This window comes from Panthera uncia, assembly GCF_023721935.1.
Source record: "Panthera uncia isolate 11264 chromosome E2 unlocalized genomic scaffold, Puncia_PCG_1.0 HiC_scaffold_20, whole genome shotgun sequence".
In the NCBI taxonomy this organism is placed as follows: domain Eukaryota; kingdom Metazoa; phylum Chordata; class Mammalia; order Carnivora; family Felidae; genus Panthera; species Panthera uncia.
In genome coordinates, this window is record NW_026057589.1 from 10,068,279 (window position 1) to 10,092,830 (window position 24,552).

Consider the following 24,552-nt stretch of genomic DNA (forward strand, 5'->3'; position numbering starts at 1 on the left):
CTTATTCATGGACACTGCTGGCTCTTCCTTTGTTCACTGTCTTTCCTCTTGCCAGAACCTATCTCTACTTTCTGATTCATCATCAGAAGGGGACTCTTCACTTGTTATTGGTTGTATCTCAATTCTCATGAAGCCTGATCTCTGATGGCTTCCATTTCCACTGTAGTCAGCAGGAATCTCTTCAGCAAGGCCCCATTCCATTTTGCACCATTTTGTTCTTTTACCCAGTTTTTGTCAGTATAGAATTTGGGCTAATCAACAGCCTGTGAGTTTCTTAACCATATGTTCTCATCTCCTTTTCCATTTGGATTGGTTGCAGACAGCAGTGTAGTATTCTTGTTTCTTTTGATTGTGTCATCAACTTACTTTGTATAATTCTTATGATTGAGAGTGACATTATAATTTAACTGGTTTGATCCAGTTTATTAATACATAATTGTTGATAATTCTAGAAAAGTGTTGCATTACTCTTCTATGGCTGCTGTAGCAAATTATCATAAACACGGCAGTTTAAAGCAAAGCAGATTTATTATCTTTTAAAAATTTTTTAAAAAATATTTATTTTTGAGGGGGGGGGGGGAGAGAGAGAGAGAGAGAGAGAGAGAGAGAGAGAGAGAGAATATGACTGCAAATGGGGGAGGGGCAGAGAGAGGGAGACACAGAATCTAAAGCAGGCCCCAGGCTCTGAGCTGTCAGCATAGACCCTGACTTGAACTCAGAAACAGTGAGATCATGAACTGAGCTGAAGTTGGAGGCTTAACCAACTGAGCCACCAAAGTGCCTCCAGTTTTATTATCTGAAGAGTTCTGGAAGTCAGAAGTCAAAAATGGCTCTCCCTGGGCTAAAATCATTCTATTCCGGGAAGTCTAGGGGAGAATCCATTTTCTTGCCTTTTCCAGTTTCTGGAGGCTGCCCACGTTTCTTAGTCCATCTTCAAAGCCAGAAACAGTTGGTCTAGTCTTTCTAACATTATATCTCTCTGTCACTAGTTCTTCAGCCTCCCCCTTCCACTTTTAAGGACCCTTGTGATTACATTGGGTCCACACCCAATAATCCAGAATAATCTCTGTATCATAAAGTCATCTGTTTAGCCACCTTAATTCCTTCTACAGCTTTAGTTATCCTTTGCTAGGTAACATAGCACATTCACACTTTCTGAGGATTAGGGTGTGGACATAATTCTGGGAACCATTATTCTGCCTACCACAAGTGAGTGATAAATGATAAATAAACCTTCAGCACATTATTCTCGTGAACAATATGATGTAATACTTTTAAAATTTACATACCTAAGTTATCTTTTGTCTTTGAAGCTGTAGCTATACACTAGAGAGAGAATTCTCTTGACTACTGGGGCCAAATAAATGTGTCGAGAAGGAGTGATTCAGAGAGATGGGGTCATAGGCAATAACCTTGTTGTTCTTCTATATTTTCAACCCTGAACATATTTGAAGGATAACTGATTTGTTTATATATCAGAAACATTCCAGCAAAATATTTGTCCTTTTAAATATCTTGTAGCTTTAGAAGCGGTTTCAGTGATTGAAAAGGTAAAAATTTTCATTTCACATTTTAAGTCACTTTTTAGCTATAATAGGTTTTTGGATTGTCACTGATTTTCTGTCTTTATAGAAAACCGAATAGCTGCTTGATTTGGAACTCCTGAGTATAAATACAGATGCTCACGCCCATTAAAATTTGAATAAGAATGGTAGCATGGTGCCATTAATTCTATAAGGATTTGATGAATTTGTATAATATACTGTACATTACAAACTAACACAACACTATCATGAAATGTCATTATGACATTTTCCAGGTCATATCTTCATTCAATATAAAAGAGCTCATTAGGGACTTAGGTGGCTTGGGATGGTTTGCTAGGTGGCTTACAGACATGTTTACATCTTCATGAAGTTTATGATGTAAGACAGTGAGGAAAAGCATGGGACAGTAGAAGTTTTGCTTCCAGTACTGATTCTATTTTAACTGGCCATGTAACATTGGGAAGTTTCGTGATAATAATGGGCCTCAGATGCCCCATCTACCGAATGCCAAGTTGAGTGAAGAATTTCATCCAGGTTCAGGGTCAGAATTGCCAAATTTAGCAAATAAAAATGCTGGGTTCCCAGTTTAATTTGAATTTCAGATAAACAGTGAATAGTACAGAGTGGGACATATTTGTAGCTAAAATGATACATTGCTTATCTTTAGTTGAAATTTAACTGGTCAGCTTGTATTTGTGTTAACAAGATAAATTAATTTCAGGTATATGTGCTGTCACCCTCCCTCCATCAGCTGGAAGAGAAACATTCCCTGTTGTGTTGGGGTCTGGCTTTTGATTTCTGTCAACACAGTGCTCCAGAGAGCCCCTACCAATCACTTAGAGTTGGCATGGATGACAAAATCCAAGCTCAGTAATTATTTATGGAATGAAGATAGTTGGCATCCCTAATCTAATGTTATCTTCATTTTATTTCTAAAGTTTGTTAATTCTAAAACACTTACATAGTGTAGGTAGGAATAAAGGTGAACAAGAAATGTGTAATACAGAGTAGCACAAGGTTATGTGCAAATTGTAGAGAGACTGGTTTGAATGTGGATCTCAGAAAGGATTAAGGTTATATGTAATAATTCTCTTTTTCTGTTGAAAGCTTGAAATGGAAGATAGGACTTCAGGTATAGTTTGGATTAGAAGAACGATAGGCTGGAGAGCCATCAGGGCTTGGGCTCGGTACATTTGTGAGGTGTTCTCCTGGGTATTTTCATTTGCCTCCATATCTGTTCTCCCTTCCTCACTCTGCTTTGTGCCTCAGGAGGCCAGCGAGCATGTACCGTATCAATGGGATCACTTGCTTTCTGGTTTCCAGTTAGATTTGGTAACTAGAAGGTAGAGAGTGGGAGGACAGCAAGAGGGTATTTATTTCACATTAAATGGCCAAGGGTTGATTGTATTCCTTTTAAAAAAGACTCCAGATCCTTTTTGGCATGTTCTTCCTACAGCTCTTACTCCCAGATTATGTGAATTACTCTCTCTGTGCCCCTTCAGATCTAGGAACAGTAATGGCTCCCTGCTGTTGCTAGTCCTAAGGTGATGTGCTCTTATTTCCCTAAACCCTCTCTCACCTTTACAATTGGTCTCTTTATTAAACCCTCCTCAATTAGTCATTTTGACTGTGCCATCTGCTTCCTGCCGGGCCCTGACTGGTACATGTGGGTGCGGTTATTAGCTGATTATATGACAATGCAGGGCTCACAGGGTTTAAGTCACTTGTCCAAGGTCACGTAACTCATAAGTGGCAGAAGTGGGACTCAGACTCATTATCTTCAAGTGAATTAGTAGGAAATAAGAAAGAAGAGAAAGTATGCTGGGCATTCCATGGGGAATCTGGTTATGGTCTTGGAAATATACAGTATACATTTTTTAATTGCCCTGGAAAATATTCTAAGGAAACAAACATACATCATCATCCATCATGTCTCTTTTTCATTTTGGAAAAGTCAGAATAACAATGCTTCTTATGTACCTATTCTTAGTCTTTCAAAAAATGGGAAATCAAGTAAATTAATGATGTGTGATTCTTAGCCTAGTCCTCTGTACTCTAGAATATGCTGCTTCCAATTCATTTTACCTATCTTGATCAATTTTCTTGAAGTCCAAATGACTTTAGTTTTTAAAAAGAGGATCCTTCTGCAGTGCATGAATGTATTCTTGACGAATTATTATTATTATTAATTATTGTTATTATTATTTGACAAGTAGCTTGATATTCTTGACATCGAGTGCCTCCTTTGAGATAATTATGAATTAATTGGAATTAATTAACCTTTCTTGGATCAGACCATTTCCCATGAGTTTTCTTTGCTGCCAGCTAACCTGGGCATGGCAAGGAGGGACAAGTCCCGGGAACCCATGTCTCTCTGACCAGCAATATATGCTTTGGGCAGCCCGCCTGGCCATTTTGCTTCCATTCATCATTTTATGCATCCTGAACTCACTCCACTTTCCCTCTTCTCCTACTAAACACATCTTTCCAAAGCTTCAGACTGCCTCACACTCAAGTTCTTCTTGACTCATGTCACTTTTCTGCTTCCTGCTTTATTCTTATTGGTACTTGCTAGGTTAAGATCCAATGCTGGTTCCAAGAAACATGAGTGATATTGACAAGGCAGAAATATGGTACAGACGTCAGGAGGAGGATGCTCCCTTTTATTTCTGGATGGAGAGGGGTTTGGTGGCTCCCAAAAGATCTAGTATGCCCTAAAGCCTTATGATAGATGATACATAGGCAGTGAACCTGGTGTATTAGCAGAGCCATTTGAGCAGAAGAAATGAGAAATTTTAAGATCAATACTTAAAACACTGAACAATGAGCCAACAGGTTTTTGAGGAGAGGTTTGGGTTTTATTAATGGAGAAGTTGCTGCTGAATGGTTTTATTTTAGCTAATTTCTTAAAACTAGAATTTATTCATGCTGTCACTCTAGGGGACTAAAGTGACAATGAAAGTGAATGTTTTTTCTTGTTTTAAAGTTTATTTTGAGAGAGAGAGATTATGTGCAAGTAGGGGAGGGGCAGAGGGAGAGGGAGAGAGAGAATCCCAAGCAGGCTCTGTGGCAGTGCAGAGTCCAATGCAGGGATCTAACTTCATGAACCGTGAGATCATGACCTTAGCTGAAATCACAAGTCGGATGCTTAACCAGCTCTGCCACCCAGGATCCCTGTGAGTGTTTTTTCCATAAAGAATTTTCTTAGTGGATATGGAATCCAAGGAACTTTTTTCAACATCATGTAATGCACCTATGTGAAGAAATTCTGCTATAGGGACTAGATACGTCAGGGGCTTTACTTTTGTCTCTGTTCATCTTTCTTATTTTTCATCTCTGCTTCCCGAAAACTCAACCATATTGAAATGGACTGAGAGTAACCTGAGGGCTTTATTCTAAGAATCATCCATAGGTTACAGGCACACCAGCCAATTTTATGTGACCTTCCTGGCCAGAGACAGTGGTGTGGCTAAGAGATGGTGTGGAGACAGATGAGTCATTCTGAACATTCATCTTCATGCTGGAAAACCTAATATGTTTAGTTGGCATTGAACTTCTTTCACAGAGAGTTAGTTGTACCCAAACTGAACCCGTAATTTTTCATGGAACTCAAACTAGATCTGTTACTTTCTTCTCTGTAGGGACCACATAATTTGGGCAGTGTTTTCCTTAGTTACCAGTGGACCGGTAACTGGCCTTGAACCAAAATGAACTGAGTGAGTCTGGTCATGACTGAAATGAAAATGTAACTGATTTAAGCCTCAGGTGTCTTTCCTTGGTGTTTTATTTAAATTCTAGATTGAGGCATTTGGCCTGATAGCCACCGACAGGTGACCCTCAGCTTTACCCAGTCCTACAGCCCACCTTTTCATTCCATGCTTTGTCAATCAAGTATGTAAATCAGGTCATTTTCATCATGGTAGTTATAGTGGTAGTTGTATCAGTATTGAGAATCAGAATTGCTATTTTCTTTACTAAGGTGTTATTTCCCATATATTCACACTGAAAAAAAAATGTGAAGAAATTTTAGTAACTCAGTAAAATGTTTCCCATTCAAATCAGACACGTTTGCATTGCAAATACTGCCACTACTCTTTGCCTATAGAGAATCTGTCTTTTTAACCCTTCAGGAGTGACTCAGGTTGCTTGGGGAACCCATAAGACAAATCAAAGAATGTAGATGAGACTTTTTTCTTTTTAATGGTTTCCTTGGGAGGAGGGAAAGGCTATGCTGTAAGGGAAATAACGATGGCTTTTCTGTAATTTTGAGAAGAGAAAAAGAGGAAGAATATAAGTGAAAGTGAAAGACAGTGAAATTAAGGAAGTTGGGGTATAAGACTCTGGAGAAAATGAGGGTCCAAGAAGAGGTTTGGGGATAGAACTGTGTTGTTTGTGCTTCCTGAAGCAAGTGCTGAAATTATCCTAAATGGGTAAGACAGTGACTTCTGGAGGGGCACAGAACAGAGTATTTCCAACCCAGCTGCCTATAAAATATGTATCAAGACACAAGGTACCAGAGGGCTAAGAGCTGCAGATAGGGATTAATTTGGGAGAAAAGCATGGTGATGTAGAGTTCCTGAACTTCAGGACATTCAAGCCACTGGTGTGCTCACTTTAATCCTGATTTTAGGTTTGTGTGTATGTAGGTTGACTACGGTTTGCTTTTAGAAGTTTTCCTAGCTATTATTTGGATGCTCCTGTCCTATATATTCATCTTGGCCAAGCATCCTACATGGTTGGATTGCCTATGAACATAGAGCATTCTCCTTCCTTCTTATCCTGAGCCAGAGATCATTCCCTTTTGTATCTGCTGTTTTCCTTGGAAGCGTGAAGCATTAGCTTTAATCAGTTTATAGAGCCCCTGACCTAATTTTACATCTGCAATAAGATCACTATGAATTCTCTGCTTCCCCATGGAGGATAAAGCTCTGCCTTCCCCCTCCCCTCTGCGGTCTTTCTTTGTGATGGACGGTAGAGAGCCTGGCAGGCTCTGTTCCATACTGCATTGCTCCAAGAGCAAATTTATTTATATATTAATTTTTATATTAAAAAGATTTCTCATAGGGAGCCAAAGATTGAATCATAGGCAGAAAACTGATTTGAGGTTGAAGGCAGGATGGCAGCAAGCAATGTCAAAGATAAAAAGCTTTGGGAGTAGGAGGTGAGCAAGGATTAAAGATTTGCTTCCAAAGAGCTCTGCACCTCTCTCTGTCCCTTCAGTGCATTGGCACATGGTAAGCCTACTACTTGTGTATTAGGTTCCTTTTGTTCCATAACAAATTATCACAGCTATAGTGGCTTAAAAATAATCTGCGTTTATTATTTCATTGTTTCTGTAGGTCAGGAATCTGGGCTTTGCTTAGCTTGGTTCCCTGCTCAGGGTTTTATAAGGTGGGGATCAAAGTGTTGGCTGGGCTGTGTTCTCATCTGCAGGTTCAACTAGGGATGAATCTGCTTCTAAATTCCCTCAGGTTGTTTGCAGAATTCATTCTCTTGCAGCTGTAGAATCCATGGCAGCTTGCTGCTTCAAAGCCAGTGTGTGTGTGTGGGGGGGGGGGGGGGGCTAGGGGTGTCTATGCTAATGGCTCTAACCTCCAGACAATATTTTAAAAGATGGCTCTGATTAGGTCAGGCCCACCCAGGATAATCTTCCTTTTGATTAACTTAGCCAACTGCTGAGAAATTTTAATTATATCTGCAAAATCCCTTCACCATTCCCATATTATATTAGAAGCAAGCCATAGGTTTGAGGCCCACTCAAAGGGAGGATATTATATGAGAATGTGGCTCATTGGGCATCACCCAAGGGAATGTCCTTTATATTTTATCAATCCTCCAAGCTACCCAGGGTCCAAAAAAATCTCATGTTCAGCACCACTGTATCATTTTAAGCAATGAAATGTGGTCAAAGGAGTCATTAGCAAAGTCATTTGTGAGTTTACTTAAATAGGGTTCATGTGGATAATAACCTAGAAATGGAAAGGAATGGAGTTCATTTATAATTATATACCTCACTCAAGTGTGATATAACTACTCTCCATTTTTACAACTGCATTTATTCAGTGAATGCCTTGGACTTTTAAATATTTTGTTAAGTTTGATATCAGCCTTCTCTGGGATCTTTAGCACATGATAAATCAATTAAAAAATAATTTTTTGCATAAATAAGAAAGTATTTTAAAACAGTATGCACATTATTTTAAAACAATAGCATTTGAAGACTTGTAGTTCATTTTTGTAAAAATAGTAATTTTTAAAGAATTAATGTATGAGAAAATAAAGGGGCATTTCCTTTCTAATACATTTGGAAAGAGATATTTCGGGGAGGGAAGCTCACTTTCCACTTCTTTTCTTTCTGTAATACCAACACAACATCAGTTATGCTCTAGATAATCAAAGTTCTCAAAATTATTCTGCATCTGGAAATAGGACTCTGCTTCCTTTCATTGTACTACCTTGATTCACAAACTCAAAGGGCATAGCCTAGAGACTGGTCCAAAGTACAGCAAAGTGTAGTATCCTTTAGTTAAGCAAATAGTTCCTGAGAATCAGGGATTTCATTCCAGAAATAAATCCTCAGAAGGAGGACTTCAGAAGACCAATGTAGGTAGAGAGTCCTGGAAGAGAAGAGGTTTAGCTTACCTATACTCATTAGTAGTTTTACCTCTTCTTTTTAAGCTTCTTTCTGTTTTTCCCTTCTCCCTTGCTGTAACCTGTACTGCTTTTTTGATGGGAGTTTGTAACTCTGAAGCCAGTCTTTGGACATAGCCATTTGCCCTTTCTGCATAACAAGAATTTTCAGCTAGGCACATGACTTCCCAGTATGCATTTCCCAGCTTCCCTTGCAACCAGGCACGGCCATGTGACTAACATCTGATCAATGCGATGTGAGTAGCAGTCATGTGGGCCACTCCCAGGCCGTGTCCTTAAAGGAAAGGGACGTGCCCTCTCCTCTCCTTTTTTTTCCCTTTCCTTTTGGCTGACTGTGAACCTGAAGATGGAGGTGAGATCCACCCTTCTGGCTCACGTGATGGAAGCCACGTATTAAGGATGGCAAGGCATCAAGAGAGAAGGAGCCTCAATGCCATTAGAACTGTGGAGCCACTCTACCTATCCTAGACATTCACGTTAGAGAGAAATAGTCTTCTATCTTTTTTAAGGTACAATTAATTTGGTATCTTGGTTAAGCCAGCTAATTGATATCATAAGAAATGCAGCAGTTGAGAGGTGATTCACCAATGGTGTCTGGAGACAGCATAGTGGTGGAGAGCAAGGCAGAGGCAGGGTATCAGGCAGACCTGGATTAACTTAGTGCCATTCTAACACCCACATCTGTGGCTGAGTCCTATTTTCATCTTTTGTAAATGGGGTTAATAGTAAGTGCCTCAGAGCACATCATGTGAAACCAAGGGATGAAAATTCAATGGAATTACAAAGTAGAGATGGTCTTTGTTCTCATAGAACTCAAGGTACAGAGGGGGAGATGCATAAGTAGGTATATGCATAACTAATGCCAAATTGTAAGCGGTGCTGCAGAAGAGCAAGGAAGATGATGAGCGGAGGATTCCTTAGAAGTGAAGGGATTCCATTAGAGGGGTACAGTGAGAAGGAAGCAGCCATACCGAGTGTATCACTGTGGCCCTATTTGATATGCCTACATCAGACCACAAGGATGTCACTTAGTCTTCTCTGGCTCTTAGTTAACAAAGTTGCCCTTAAAGTACTTGAATTTGAGGTTGGGCTGTCCTCACCAACTAGCTTGTGTTTGTGTGCCTCACAAGGGCAATGTGCATGTTCACCTTGCTTGTTGCTGAAAATACGGAGCACACTATTATTAGTGAAGTGGAAAATGGCTAATGATGAAAGCACAGATTGCATATCTTCTAAGAGAGGTTTAGTCTTCTTCAAAGACAACTGGATTGGAGGTAGGCTAGCAAGGTGTGATCTCTGAGAACTCTGTAGTCAAGTTACTTATATAATCATATTTATACTGAATTCTTAATAACACAGTACATGGCAAATAGAGGGAATTTAGTAAGTGTTTGTTGAATAAATGAATGAGTTTCTAGTAGTATTCCAATTCTCATGGTTAGAAATGTCAACCTGATGAACATTCTAATAATGAGGGCTGTGCAAAAGTGGAATGAGCCCCTTGGGAAAGTTGACTTCCCTGTTGTTGGAGGTGTTAAACAGAATCTTTCAGGATTTGGGGCAGGATGTCACGCTCTGAATGGAGGGCCTTGTCTTCTGAATTCCTGCCGACCCTGAGAGACCATGTTCTTGAGGTTTATACTTGAAGCAGTTGAAACTTATTCTTAAGGTGTTTCTTATCATTTTTATTGGAAGAATCTGTGTGTTCCGAAGTTACTTAAATGGTCTGACTTGTGTACCGATGAGTCATAAATTCCGAATGGCATTGAGTTCTCCTGTGTTTTTTGGGCACGTGGAAGCTGTTGAAGCCTCTGGAGACCAGAGGCAAGGCTTCCAGTCCAGATTTTATCATTTCACACCTATGCGTCCTACAGGGACCCTCTAACTCTGAGCTCCATTAACAATAACCTTTCCATATTTCCATCATGAAAGTCCCCATGTTAGATTATAATGATCTCTTTTTGGGTCTGTTTCCACCAATAAATTATGACTTCCTCGTGAGTATCTTATTCCTATTTTATCTCTGTGTCTGACACCATGCCTAGCCTTGATAGGCACTCAATAAATATTTCTTGAGCTACTGTACTCCTGGGGAGAGAAAAAGGGGAAAGAGTTCTCTGATTTTCATGGATAAAGAAACTACATTGTAGAAAAAGTAGAAATTGCCACAGCTGGCATTCTGGGAATGCCATCTTTCTAGGTATTTCACTGTGGATTTCTAATCCACTATGGAAGCTTATCCATACACACAAGGGGGAACCCACAGAACTCATGTGAGATGAGAGGGTGAGATAGACATACTTCTGTCCCACCCAGTTTTTCTGTCCCCGTACTGTGGCATACCAACTTGACTCTTTCCCTTTCCCTCCTTCCCCTTCCACCATAGCCTCACCCATCTCTTCTCATTACTGCCTTTCGCAACCCTCCTGCTTCTCACCATTTTTGGATTCCCAGCCATTCTGGGGAAGAGATAGTGAAGCATCTGTGAGCCAGCATTTGTTCCTGCACTTCCTTACAGTGACTAATGGGTAACACCTGTCCTGTGGATTCCCTCTTGCACTCTTATGATTGGATTTATCACTGCAGTAGTTTAACCATAACTAGAAAAATGTAGCTCTCTAAAGTCCCTATAATGTGGAGGTTCCTAATGTGGTTTAAGTTATTCTTTGTGTCATAAATAACACAGACGGCACTATTATGGACCAATACCCTGAAAAGAAAAGGCACTAAGATAATAAATAACACACACAATAGGGGCTTGAGCAGAGTCATGGAAATGCTTTGGTTTCTGATGGAGGACAGAGACGTAGGTGGCTTCTAGGAAGGCTTGGGATTTCAGGGCTCAAGCTTGGAGAGAAATCTCATCATGTCTGTGAAAACCTTTCCAATTAATCTAACCTAATTGTGCAGGAAAGGGATTTCACACGGTCAGAGGCCAAGGTCAGCCTGGTTTCCCACCCTAGGAAAGAAGAGAAGAGGAATCAATCTGTTGGTGCATTTTCTTATCCTGTACATCCCCTATTATTGCCAGGAAAAGGGAAGAGGGTACAAGCAAGCCCATGATATGCATGAATGACCTCAGTCCCTGTAAGGACCAAAAGCTGCATTTTGTGATCACCTGTCTTTCCATCTATTCTATCTCTTGTCATTTATCCTGTTGCAAGTAGTTACCATTTTTACTGGATTAGGCCTATCAGATTATACTCTAAAGATGAAGAAAATGCTACCTCTCCAACAAAATGGTTTCCACTTTACCTCAAAGGCTCTCATTCTCTTTGCTTTGAGGAAAAGAGAAAGAGAGAGAGAGAGAGAGTGTGTGTATGTGGTGCCCTTTATTTGGACTTTCATCTTAACCCGGGAAACACCTGGTCTTCTATTTCCTTCCTTCTCATGTAACTCTTCATTGATTTTCTTTAAATCAAACAAGCCACCATCACAGACTCTTAGAAAAGAAAGTCAGCCATGAAGAAGCCCTGGGCTTGGAATAGAAACCAATCTAATTTTAGTTGCCAGTGAGCATCTGTAAGCAGTGGACAGTGGTCAGAATTTCATCTTGGCGCACGTTGTCAGGATGCAGTTGAAGATGGCAGCTGTCACCCAACTTCCTGGGGGCGGGGGTAGGCCAGGGGGAGCCCTCCCTGATGACATTTTTTGCCATGATGTCCTGATAAGGCAGCTTGTCTGCTATAAGTAGGCCTTTCATTCTTTAAAAAATTTTCTCTCATATATGCATTAATCTCTTGCCAGCATCATGGGTGGGGGTTGATGTGCATCACTGTGATGTGCAGCTAGACTCCACACTCCAGCTTTTCTTCATGGGAGATCCTACTCTTTGCCTTTGGCTGAAGTCAGGGGCCTGGGCTGACCATGAACCATCAGGAGAATTCTGAGGACATATCTGCAGGATCCCCAGCCTTTACAGACCATCCCTTCAAATCCTATTATAAGGGCACTGCATTATTTTTTTAAAAAATTGTTTGATTTGTTAATACTAATAAGTTCCAGAAGTTCTTGTAGGATTTTTTAATTTTTTTTTTCAACGTTTATTTATTTTTGGGACAGAGAGAGACAGAGCATGAACGGGGGAGGGACAGAGAGAGAGGGAGACACAGAATCGGAAACAGGCTCCAGGCTCTGAGCCATCAGCCCAGAGCCTGACGCGGGGCTCGAACTCACGGACCGTGAGATCGTGACCTGGCTGAAGTCGGACGCTTAACCGACTGCGCCACCCAGGCGCCCCTTTGTAGGATTTTTTAAAAGGAAGAAGTAATGTGAAGAATTACTCATGTATTATGTTCTGTCTTGAAAAAATAGTCCAGGCCCTATCTACTTATTCATATAATTAAAACTAGGTTAGTGAGGGAGATTATAGACTTCCTAAGACCATCAAAGTTTTGAGCTCCAGAATTTTCCCACCCCCCTTTCCCCTCCTCTGTACTTCTTTAATTCAAATTTATGTATGTCATTATATCTGACTTATGCAGACCGCAGTCTTGAACACGGGACCTTGTTGAGCAAAAGGGAGAAATCTTGGGAAAGAACATAAAATGGTTGAGAAGAAAGGGACCTTAGAGATTAACCAGGAAGTATAGAAAGTGATTGTATTAAGTTGCCTGAATTCAAGCCATGACTCAGTAGCTGTGTCCATGTGGAGGAGTTCATCATCTAGCCACACCGCACCTCTCTGAAATGCAGCTTCCTTGCATGTGAAATGGGAATAATAGCATCTATTTTGTAAACTTACTCTGAATATTAAATAAAATTGTGCTGCAAAGTGTAAATACAATAAAAGTAAACAATATCATCATCATCATCATCATCATCATCATCATCATCATCTAGTCTAAAGTTCTGGGGTCTTTCTTGGAAGGGAAACCGGGGCACTGAGAAGTCTACCCATTTGCCCAGTAGCTCAGAGCTATAAGCAGAAAGGACCCCAGCTGAACCTTTGCTTAAGTGAATTCCATATATTATGTAACATACAGAAACTTACTACTCTCCTCTCCCATTTTTTCCCTCCGATGTTAAATTTTCCTCTTCCTTCAACTGAAAGAGAGCATATGTAGAAAAGTCTACTCCCAATGCAGATCCATAAAGCCAAGGCTGATCAAAAGAACAAGTCTGAGAAACAAAGCAGCCTCTTATGAGAAAAAAGTCAGATTGAGGAAAAATTTGTGCGTTTTTCACTTACCTCTGTGTCTTTACCAACAAGATTCTAGCACAGTGGAGTGTATGGCACCTGATTCAGCAAGGACAGCGATGGGCCAGAGATGCAGGTATGTGCCATTATGTTCATATGTGCCAGAGAGAAAGAGAGATGTCTCTTCCATAGCAATGCTCTCTGACCGCCGGACATAAAATGTACCAACTCCTCTCTACCAAGGGTGAAGAAGTTGGTTCCCATACTGAATTTTCTTCCTTCCTTTACTCCATTTACCATGAAAGTGAAAAATAGTTTTGGGTGGACACCACATGTGAATAGATCTAGGACACACCAAGAGAAGAGAAAGATAGCAGGTCATGCTCTAGAAGTGTTTTTGCATGGGAACAATTGAATGAGTTGAACTGAATTGATGTAGGTTCTGTGACCAATATATCCATAAATCAGTAAGTTTTGAAGTTCCTACTGTGTGCCTTGCTGTGTACAGAGCCCATATGGCATGAGTTCTACGGAAGCTGGCAATGTAGTTGGAAAAGACGAAATACATGAAACATTTGGGGAGCAGTCCAAGAGAATAACATTGAGCTCCTTTATACATACACACCCGCACAGTTGATTCTTATTATTTGTGGCAGTTGTGTTCTATGAAGTCATTGCAGACATTGAATTAACAAAAACTGAACTTTGCTACTAGGGAAATAGAGGATTTGGTTCCTGAAACCCTCTGGTCACAACATTTTGTCAGCTGCTCCACACATAACCTTGTTTTATATGTGTTTCTGTTTAAAGGCACTTGAATATATATTGCTGATTCATGAACTTTGAACTCACAGCCAAGAGCACTGTGAGTCATGCCTGGAGGAAAGCTTATCTAGTACATGTGTTTTCTCCGTAAGGTACATCACAGCCTTCTTGTGCCAGAACACCAGCCAGCACTTTGGCACTCTTGTTTTGGGGCCATTTTAAACAGTGAAATCGAGACCACAATAATCACCAATATAAAAAAATTTAAAAAAAACAAAAAGGCAAAAAGAAAAGAAACTTGGACTAAATAGCTGTAGAATAAAAGGACAGTTGTTTACAATGTGAGTGTTGAAACTAGGAGACGGCACAGTGCCTCGATTGACCACAGCTGGGAACTGGCACAAGAGTGACTCAGAATCCTTGCCTCTCTGGGCACATCTGTGAAAGTGCCAAGTACTCTTCACAAGTGGCGAGTTTGGGGTAACAAATGAGTATTAGTGAGTAGGCAAATTCACAAATACTGAGGACCCACTGTACCTCCAAATGTTATTTGGTATTATTGGAGGTTCTATGCTTCTGTATGTGCTGTGGTGAATGAGGGAAGGAAACAATCAGTGAAGGTTTGCTGGAATAAGGGAAAATTTCATGGGGGAGGAAAGATTCAGGTTGCACTTTTAATTTGTTTTTAATGTTTATTTTTTAGAGAGAGACGGAGAGAGAAAGGGAGGAGATAGCATTAGTAGGGGGGCGGTGGGGGGGGGGGGTGTGTGCAGAGAGAGACAGAGACCGGAAATTCAAAACAGGCTCCAGGCTATGAGCTGTCAGCACAGAGCCTGATGTGGGGCTCGAACTCATGAACCACGACATCATGTCCTGAGCTGAAGTGGGAAGCTCAACCGACTGAGCCCCCCAGATGCTCTTGGAAATGCGCTTGTAATACATGCTTTTCAGAGAAGAGGGGCCCCAACAAATGTGCAAAGATAGGAATGATTTTGTGTTGATGGGGATATGAGGAGGCTGACCTAGAGGTCAAAGAATGTCCATCTCAAGGAGTAATGTGAGGTGAGCTTAGATGTGGCTGATGGACATTTGATTACTTTTGCCCTCCTTGTACCCATCCCCCCTCATCCTCACATTGCCTGAGTCTTCCTTTAGAAACTTTTTGAGTTCCTCCCACTCCATCTGTATCATTTGCATGGAGCCAATACTTCCCTCGTCCTCAAGGTGGACCGTGACGCTGGGCTTGGCCAGTCAGGATGCTTCACCTCTTTGACCACAGGGACTGTAGTAAGGAATTGGCATTTCATCCACAGCCAGTGAGAGTCACCTCTGGAAGTGTTTTTCTGCTAAGACTGACAGTTGCAAAAAGATGAAGCTTGGAGCTTTTGGGGACTACCAGGAAGAGAGAATATGTCTGAAAATAAAACCAACACAGAGTGAAAAGAGGGACAGAGAGACAACAAAGAGACAGTGAGTGAGACTGGGTGTCAGTTTTTAAAAATAGCTGGATCTCACCATGCCTAAAAGAAACTTGAGCCTTTTCAATTGTGTGAGCCAATTGAATCAGTGCATTTTTGTTTCCTCACATAGAGCTGGGTTACATCCAGAAGAGCAGGATAGTAAGTAGGTGTCCAAGTGAAGCAGTTTTGAATAAGGAACAGACACCTCCTCTAAATAGCTTAAGTATAAAAAAAAAAAAATCTTGCTCTAAACCACAGAAACTCACATGGAATCCAAACACAAGAGGTTTAACAAGTCCTCAGAAAAACTGGAATTGCGAACTGAGAACTCGGGAATTAGGGTTATTCCCCTATGTATCGAAGGCTGCGTGGCTTTGCTCATCTCTGTTTCTCTGGAACCCAGCTCCGTTCTCCTTTCTCTCTTTCTCTGCTTACAGATTTTGCTCATGGCTGGCCACAGTGACCTCGACTTTTTACACCATTCCCAGCGTCTTTGCCAGCCCAGTTTGTCACAAAACCAGTTCTAAAACCCCAAGAAGGGAACTTTATTGACTTGGTTCAACTTTTCTTGAAAGACTAGCCTATAGATTCTTTCCTCAGATTAGAAAGAACTCTGTTCAGGTCCAGCTGATATAAAGCGTCAGAGGTAAAGATTGTACTATGACAGTAACAGACATCTCTGATATGGATGAGGCTAGATCCGAAAAGGTTTCCAAGGTCAGATGGTTGCATTTGGGCTTGAGGCTGTGGCAGTAGGAGGCCAGAGATCTCAGAAGATAGCTCAACCATTACCTTCCTGTGAGGACCTCTAACTTCCTATTTTTGAACATGAGAAGATGCGGATTAAAAAAAGACATTTATATTGAGAAAATTATTTTATTTAAAAATACTTATCTTAAATATATGTTCATAATATATTATGAAATATATTAAAATATTATTAAATGTGTGTGTGTGTATATATATATTTATATATATATATATAAATCCATACATATATACACGCTCTATACCTATGCCTTTCCTCATATTTCACTCCCTTTGACTTGCTTTTCTTTTCTAAATTCCTATTGAGGTACACGTGCCTGTCTATCAATGTATCTATACGATTATATGTAAACATGCATAGTCAGGCATTGGTTTGCAATTTTTGTGCATACAAGGATGGATATTTTGAAAGCTGATACACAGTGTATCCTTGATTGAGGGTAATATGTGTGTTTTTAAAAACCAGAATGTATTATGACCCTGTTTCTTAAAACCCTTCAGTAGTTTTCCATTGTACCCTGCTTTTTCCATTCATGGCTTTCTAATCTAATAATTCTAATCTAATAAACACATGTAATTATGTATTTATGCATTATTTGTCGAAGACACTATTCTCAGTGCCAAGTGCAGTGTGGGCATGTAGGACCTGTTCAGTACACATTTGTTGAATGCGGGACTGAGTGACTTTGTGTCTATGGATTGAAGGACCTTCCTGCAATAGCTCTTGAGTTCCTCCCAGAGGTTCTCTGTCCACACATCTTGAATAATGATTTTGAGGTATTCATGGATTCTAGGAACCCAGGTCTGTTTATTATCCACGACAGAGTCCCCATGCTTCAATTAGACGGATGCAACACACTGACTTTCTATTGAGTTTTCCAACAGATGCAACTATAGGTATTTTTCAGAACAACGGCCAGACCAGTAGACCTCTAGGCCTCATTTTGAATTTTTACGCTCTTTTGATGGTTATCATAGTCCCCTAGGTTGTTATTTAGTCAAATTATGTGCATTTTATCGCCTCTGCCTTTCCTCATATTTCACTCCCTTTGATTTGTTTTTCTTTTCTTTTCTAAATTCCCTTTGAGGCATCACATTACCCCTAATTGCCTGCAATGTTGCAAGTCTGGTCTCATTGCTGACACACAGACACAGACTCTTAGCCATGGTTTGGGATGCCCCTGTGCATGGCTGAAAATGTTACTAGCTCAGAGAATTGCTTCACTGCAGTCCTTGCCTAACCTCCTGATGGCTCTTTACCATGAGCTCACGGTTTTGTTGTTTTCTCTATTGCTGCCATCCAGGAATCCCCTTCAAGTTAAATTCCGTCTTTAAGTTTATTCATCCCCAGATAGATCATCTGCATTTTTTCAGCCAGAGCCTCATTGTGTTACTTTTGACATCTATTACTAAGATTCACGTATAGCTTGGTATTGTGTGCCAGTCTTCAACTGCTGTTGGGAACACCTCCCAATTCAGTGTCATCTGCAGATGTGATTATCATGATAATAGTAATAAGATCTTCCTCTCTCTTTCTTGATTCTTAATAAAGTTAGGAAAGCTGTGTATCTTTGCAGACCGTACACTCCAGACTTCTTCTCACAGCTCTTGTCAGTATCTACTGTTTGCTGGGCTTGGTTTGGGGTCTGTTTTTATTTCCTGTGACAGTGCTGAAGGATACACGCAGACTTCTCTTTATTAAAGGGCTCTTCAGTTGCAATTTACCAAACCTAGGGGAAGCTTTCAGTCTTGGTTTCCTTCTCCTTTTTTTGGTTCCGTCCTCTCCACTTCCATCTCAGAGGTAAGGTATATATCCCCTGACCCCCTAAAGGAGATTGTAGAATGCTAATGGTTGAATGGATGAATGAGGCTCTCAGGCTCTAGGCTGCATACTGCCCTGAGGTTAGTGAATGCACCTTGGGAAGCCAATGAAGTGGTTACTTCCCATTGGTCTGATAGAAGTTGTGGTGTTCTTTTTGGCAGTTCAGTCGATTTCTGTGCCAAGCTGCCCTTCAAGGAAGGAGCTTCTGTCATCTTCCACAACAAACCTTGCATTCTTGCTTTTAACTCAGCCCCTGCATGTATCCATTGCATGAAAGTCAAACCTTACATGTTGTAGTGCATTCCACTGTATGTGGCATTGGTGCCCTGCCTTACCGTTCTCGTCTCTTCCCTAGGACTCTGCTATGTAGTCACACACAGGGTAGTATCAGGAAGGGTTGCCCCCTGCATTTCAGCTGTATTTGTAGTACTTTTATTTCTCGCTTTTGGCCTTTGTTGTGTTATTCTCTGTATGTTTTTGAGTGTTTCAAATGTTTTATAAAAACTTACAAGAATCAAAGACAAGGATTTGCCCTTCTGAGGACTGCCCGTTTATCAGGGAAGACTTGTGTAGTATTAGCCATTAACAAATGACACGAAAGCACTACGGATGAGATGTGTCTGCAGTCCTGTGGCTCTGGAGACAGGTGAGCGACCTCGACCCAGTGGGAAGTGGTGGTGGCATTACCTGGGGTGGTGGGAAGGGAGTCACATAAGCAGAAAAAGCTCAGAAATTATCCTTAGGACCAGTCTTGAAGAGTGAGTGGAGTTCACCAGGCAGACAAAACAGTAAGGATATTTTAGGCAAAAGGTATAAACAGATAAAAATAGACAATACCTTTGGAAAGCATAAGTGGCCCAGTAAGGCCAAAATGAGTGTATTTGGGAGGCTGGGAGACTTGGGCTAGTGATTAGTTTGGAAAGGAGAGTTTGGGAGAGATGAGGTCGCTCATGCCAGGCAAAGACATTTACATTTTACCCTGTAGGCCCAAGGGCTTTTAAACAGCAGAGTGATGTGACCAGATTTGCATTTGAGGAAAGCTGAGCTGCGAGTTGAATATGGGGCAAGCCTGGAGGCAGAAGTAACGGGTCTTGAAGGACGGACAGGTGGCATTGCTGGGAACAGCACACTAGGCACAGAGAACAGAAGAGCATCAGTACAAAGGAGGAGAATAGCATATGTTTGTATGAAATAAGTAGAAAATAAGCATTTTCCACAAAATTCTTAAGCATGATCAAATTTGAAAGCTGCCAATCAAGTCTATGAATTCACAGCAACTCTGCACTGAAGCTTCTATGTTTCCTGTTGTACAGTATAAGGATTTATAAGATTTTTTTTTATTTGTGGAACTTCTTTGCTTTGTCATATTTGTTCTTGGTTTAAAGCCACACGTTGTTATTACCCATCCTTAAAGCATTGTCGATAGGGAACTACAGCAATTATAGCCCAAAATATTTAAAAAGAATTGTTGAATGACGAGGACTGAAGAGACTGGAAAGGGTCTTGAATGCCAGACCGGGAAATGTAAACTTTATTTACACGGTATCGAGGGATTCTTCCAGGTTTTTCAGAAGGGATGACACACATCGAGTATAGCTTTAGGGAGATGTAAGTTCATGGTAGACGGAAGCAATCAGACAATGAAATCAGGGAGACCTGTTTTGTTTTGGTATAGCCTCTGTAGATTGGATTTTTGACTTACCAAGTTGTCAGTATGTCCACTTTACAAATGATATTGTTCTTTTGCCCATTTCACACATCTTCATCTCTTTCCATGCCATATTGCAAAAAGCCTCTGCAAAGTTTCAAATGTTAGATTCTGGTTTTTTGCAAGAAAATTCTCATTGACCTCAATGATCTCAGTGATTCCAAGTGGTTTCTGAAACCTAGCTAATAGAATATTATGCCCATCTTCTTTTCCTCTTACTGTATGTATTTGTAAACAAAGGATAGAAATCTCTCTCAGGAAAAATTTGACAAGTCCTCTTCAGCTGTACGATTACAAAATAGACTCTTTGCCAGGATATGGAGCTTGAATTCCAGGTGCTTCTGTGAGGAATCAGTGATGACTACCAGTTTTGGAGCTTGATTAACTGAATGCTGTTCACACTATTTAATTAGACAGGAAAACTGGTAGAGACCTACCATGGTAGGTGTGTGTGTGTGTGTGTGTGTGTGTGCGCGCGCGCGTGCATGCATACGCATGCACTTGCGTTTGGTGGAGGAGAGAGGATTCTCTTTGGCAGTGTTAAATATAAGATGCTCGGTAGCCATGTAAGGAGAAAAACCAAGTTAGAAATGTGTGTGTGTATACAGATATATTTATATGTGTGTGTGTGTGTGTGTATATACATCTATATGTATATATATACATCTGTATGTTTGGCTATTTAAGGGTGTTGACCTGGAAGATATATTTAGGAGTAATCAACATAGAAATTTTTGTGTTGTTATTGTTAAATCCGCAGGCCTGATTAGATCACCTAGTATATTAGTCAGGGTATGCTAGGCTCTGCTGCAGAAACAAACACACCTTGGAAATCTTAGTGATTCGACAGAGAGTAAGGTTTAGTTTTTCTTCAAGTCAGATGGAAATGTCCTGGGCAGGTGACTCTCCTATAAGCAAGGACTTCAGGAATATAGCTTCTTCCACTATGGGACTCTGCTAGCATAAGTAACAGTGTCTACCTAGATATATGTATTTGTTTTCTATTTGTCCTTCTGTTTTTGTGATTATTAAAAAAGATTAATAAAAATTTATTTAAATTCAATTTCAGAATTCATAGAAAGCTAATAAACTATAACAGAGCCCTCATTTTGAAAAGTATGTATTTTGGCAATTAAAAAAAAAAAAAAGCCAGTCTCTTAAAAGTAGATAAATTTAGACTCCAGTTAATCAGATACATGGGAAATTTTGGTCTGTTTTGTTTTTACATGAATGATCCTTTCAGGGCATTTGTTATCTTGCCTAAGGAATGATTCATAGTGCTTGATAATTTGGTTAATTTAACTTTGATGTTGGAGGAGCCCGAACGGATTCATGCCATTATCTAGACGGCTGCTGCTCCACTGCATTGATATTTTAAGACAATTGACCCTCAGTGCAGGAAATAGTCTCATCAGTGAACCCCCACTCAACATAAGACATAAGTCTCAGGGGGCTGGAAATAAGCCACGTGCTCTCTGGAGGGGCTTTTCTAATCCATTGGCCCTAAAAGATAACTCTGTATTTAGTATTCTGTCAAGAGACTACAGAGGTGCTGTATTTATGTATCATGACTGAGAATGGTTTAAAACTAAGTGCTATCAAGCCTGCTTTTGTTCCATATATGAGAAAGAGATTTATAACAAAAAGCATAAATAAGAGACAAAGGAACTCTGAAGTTTCTTTTTTCTTCTGCCTGCCTTTCCCTGTTCAGTGATAGAACAATTTATGAATCTGACAAATCCTCCCCTAGATAATGGTAAGAGTAACATAGTGTTCAGCTGAGTAATCCCGGGCCACTAAAGTTTATTGGACTGTGGAGCCACAGCAGCAGGATTGACGCAATAATCAAATGACATGCTTGATTTGGGCTCCCCCTGTCTCTTTCTCCCCACCCGCTCCCCCATTTCCCAACCCCCCTCCCTTTTTCCTGCCGGCGCCTAAGGAAAACTAAATACAGGGAATTTGAAATCAAATAGGTTGGCAAGGGTAGACTTCCAATTTCCACAAGCAACATTCACTCAGAAAGTATGAGAAGTCTGTGCCAAAAGGTTAAATGAAAAGAAGGAACGTGGTTGTAAACACGTTCCGACTGAATTTTTGGTTTGGATTCGAGTAACCTAAGAGCAGGAAGAGAAGCCTATTCTGACAGCCTCACTCTTTGGCCAACACTGAATTGTTGGGACACCAGAGACATCATCAAAGGATGTCAATAACATGAGTTAAACTAGTGTTGATTGTTCAGAGTTGGCAAGAAGACAGAAATTTAGGCACTAAAAAGAAACTCAGCTGTGCTTTGAAAACTGTGGACTGCATGTAAAAGCAAAGTTTTTTTAGAAGTCGCTTAATCCAGTACTTCAAAATGGCAGCTGCAGGCTGCATCTGGATGTACGTTTACTTAGTTTGGTCCTCACGGACAATTTCGTAAAGTTGAATTTTAATGCCGTCAGGGTGGATTTGCATAGTCCAGTCCACCACGGGGATTCACCTCTTTCTATTCTGCCTCTTCTACATATACGTACCTTACCCCCTGGCTCCTGAGGGAGTTTGTGGTTGAGTCATAAATCCGTCTCTTGCTCTAGTAGGACCAGGGAATGACTTCCAGTTGAAAAGAAGTGGGAATCTTACACTAGCCTCTTCATTCTTTGCTCTTAAGAGGATGGAATTCAGTCGAAATGGCTAAATGTTACCATTGTTCAGGGGAAGAAGTTAACATATTTTGAGAACACCAGTAGGAATGACACCCAGCCCAGGAGACCTCAAGCTTTTTCAAGACAGTGAAAGGAAAAGGTCTCTCAAATATCAAGAAACATACTTTATAACCAGAATAGTCTGTGATGAATGGGGTAATAATATTCCACCCAGCCTATAAAGAAAAGTGGTATGGACATTATTGCTTTTTTGGACACTGGAGCAACTGTATCACTCATTTCTGAGAGGTTGTCAAAAAAAATTGAAGGGTTTAAATATATGACCTTTTACAGGAATTACTTCAACAATAGCTTATTCTACTGAGTCCACTGAAGTTGCGGTTTGCAACAATGAATTTCCTGTTGCGAGATGCAAATTGTGGGCTAATTGCAGGATTTAATCCAATCTGTTTAGGGCAGTCCTTGAAAGATCGGTTCTTGCGACACTCTTTTATTGGTTGATACCAAATACATTCTGTCACAAAGGAGAAATCACAGAAGAAAATTCAGCAAAGAGAAATGGTAATACTCAGAATGCAAAAGTGGTCAGAAATAGGGACTGATCTTGAGGCACAGGGATTTTACTTTGTGAATCAAGGTGGTAATGAAACAACAAAGCCATCTGGATTGATGCAGAACACTGAGCCCTCTGAAAAACAGGGCACAATATATAGATGCCAACCACGTATGTATAATATAGCAAAATAAGAAAAACGAATGTACGTTTCTTCTTTGGTTAGTCACTCTCATATGAGACACCATGCCATTATACCTGCCTACACCATGCACAGGATCTAGCCTGAATGACAGCATTTCAGAAATACCAGGGTGAGGTAGGAGAGAATGTTTATTGAAATAGATAATTGAAAGCCCCATTTCTAGCCTGTCAGTGTTGCCAGCTGAATAATTGAGTCTGAAGCCCTGAGTAAACTCCATCTATAGATGAGCTGTTCAGATTAAATAGTGTCACGTGTCATCATGGACAACTCCCTGGATCTTCTCTGTCAAACACCATATGTGCACACCAGAAACATATCCAAAGGCGACTGGCAAACGTCTTTAGATAATGAGTACAAATTAATAACTAGTTTTGTACATCACAAGAGATCATGCCATTTTAATGTTATGCCCTTTGGCTGAACAAATAGGACAAAGATCTTTTAGATACTAATGAATAGTGTCTTAGAAGGATTAATTTGCCCAACTTTTTGCTGAGTTGACATCGCAGGCAACATGGCTTGATTAGTTGAGTCTGTGGGACTCTGGTTGGCTCTGTGGGACTACAGAAAAGAGAGAGTTTGAGCTTGAAGCTTTAAAACTATTATCTAAGAGGGATGTCATTCTGGATTCTCAACGAAGCAGCTTGTCATAGAGTCACCATGTACGGTTGTACAGGCTGCACCCTCATTCATATCAGTGTAATATACATGAATGGTGCCCCCTGGAGTTGGCTGTGCATAGCCAGGGGAACTGTTTGCAGTGGCTCTAAAAGCTTCTTAGGATTCCTCAGCATTACTTTCTAATGACATTGTGTAGTAAGAGTGTGATACTCCATTGAATTAACAAGAATTTGGTTGTAAGGATTTATAGTCATTCTGATTAAGAATATAATGGCTCTTGTTTTTTGTCATATATGGGAGGTATAATTATGTTTTCTAATAAAAATCAGATCAAAGTTTTTAGCTATTAAACTTCCATATGCTAAAAGTATAGATAATTGCCATTATTGGCTACAGAACAGGGAAATGCGCATTCTCTTAAATTCCTATAAATTAGTATAGCTTTTTAATTTTTAGGGAAATTTGGAGATAGCTGTTGCATAAAAAAATGTGTGTCTGCTCGGACCAATGAATCTCTTTAGGACACGAACAGAAATGCTTTCACAAGGGTACGGTATATGTATGAGTATTGTCTACTGGAGTTTGTAATGACAAAGACAGACATTCAGACAGTCAGATGTCTTCCAAAGTAAGAATTTGATTACATCAACAGTGGGCTGTCTGT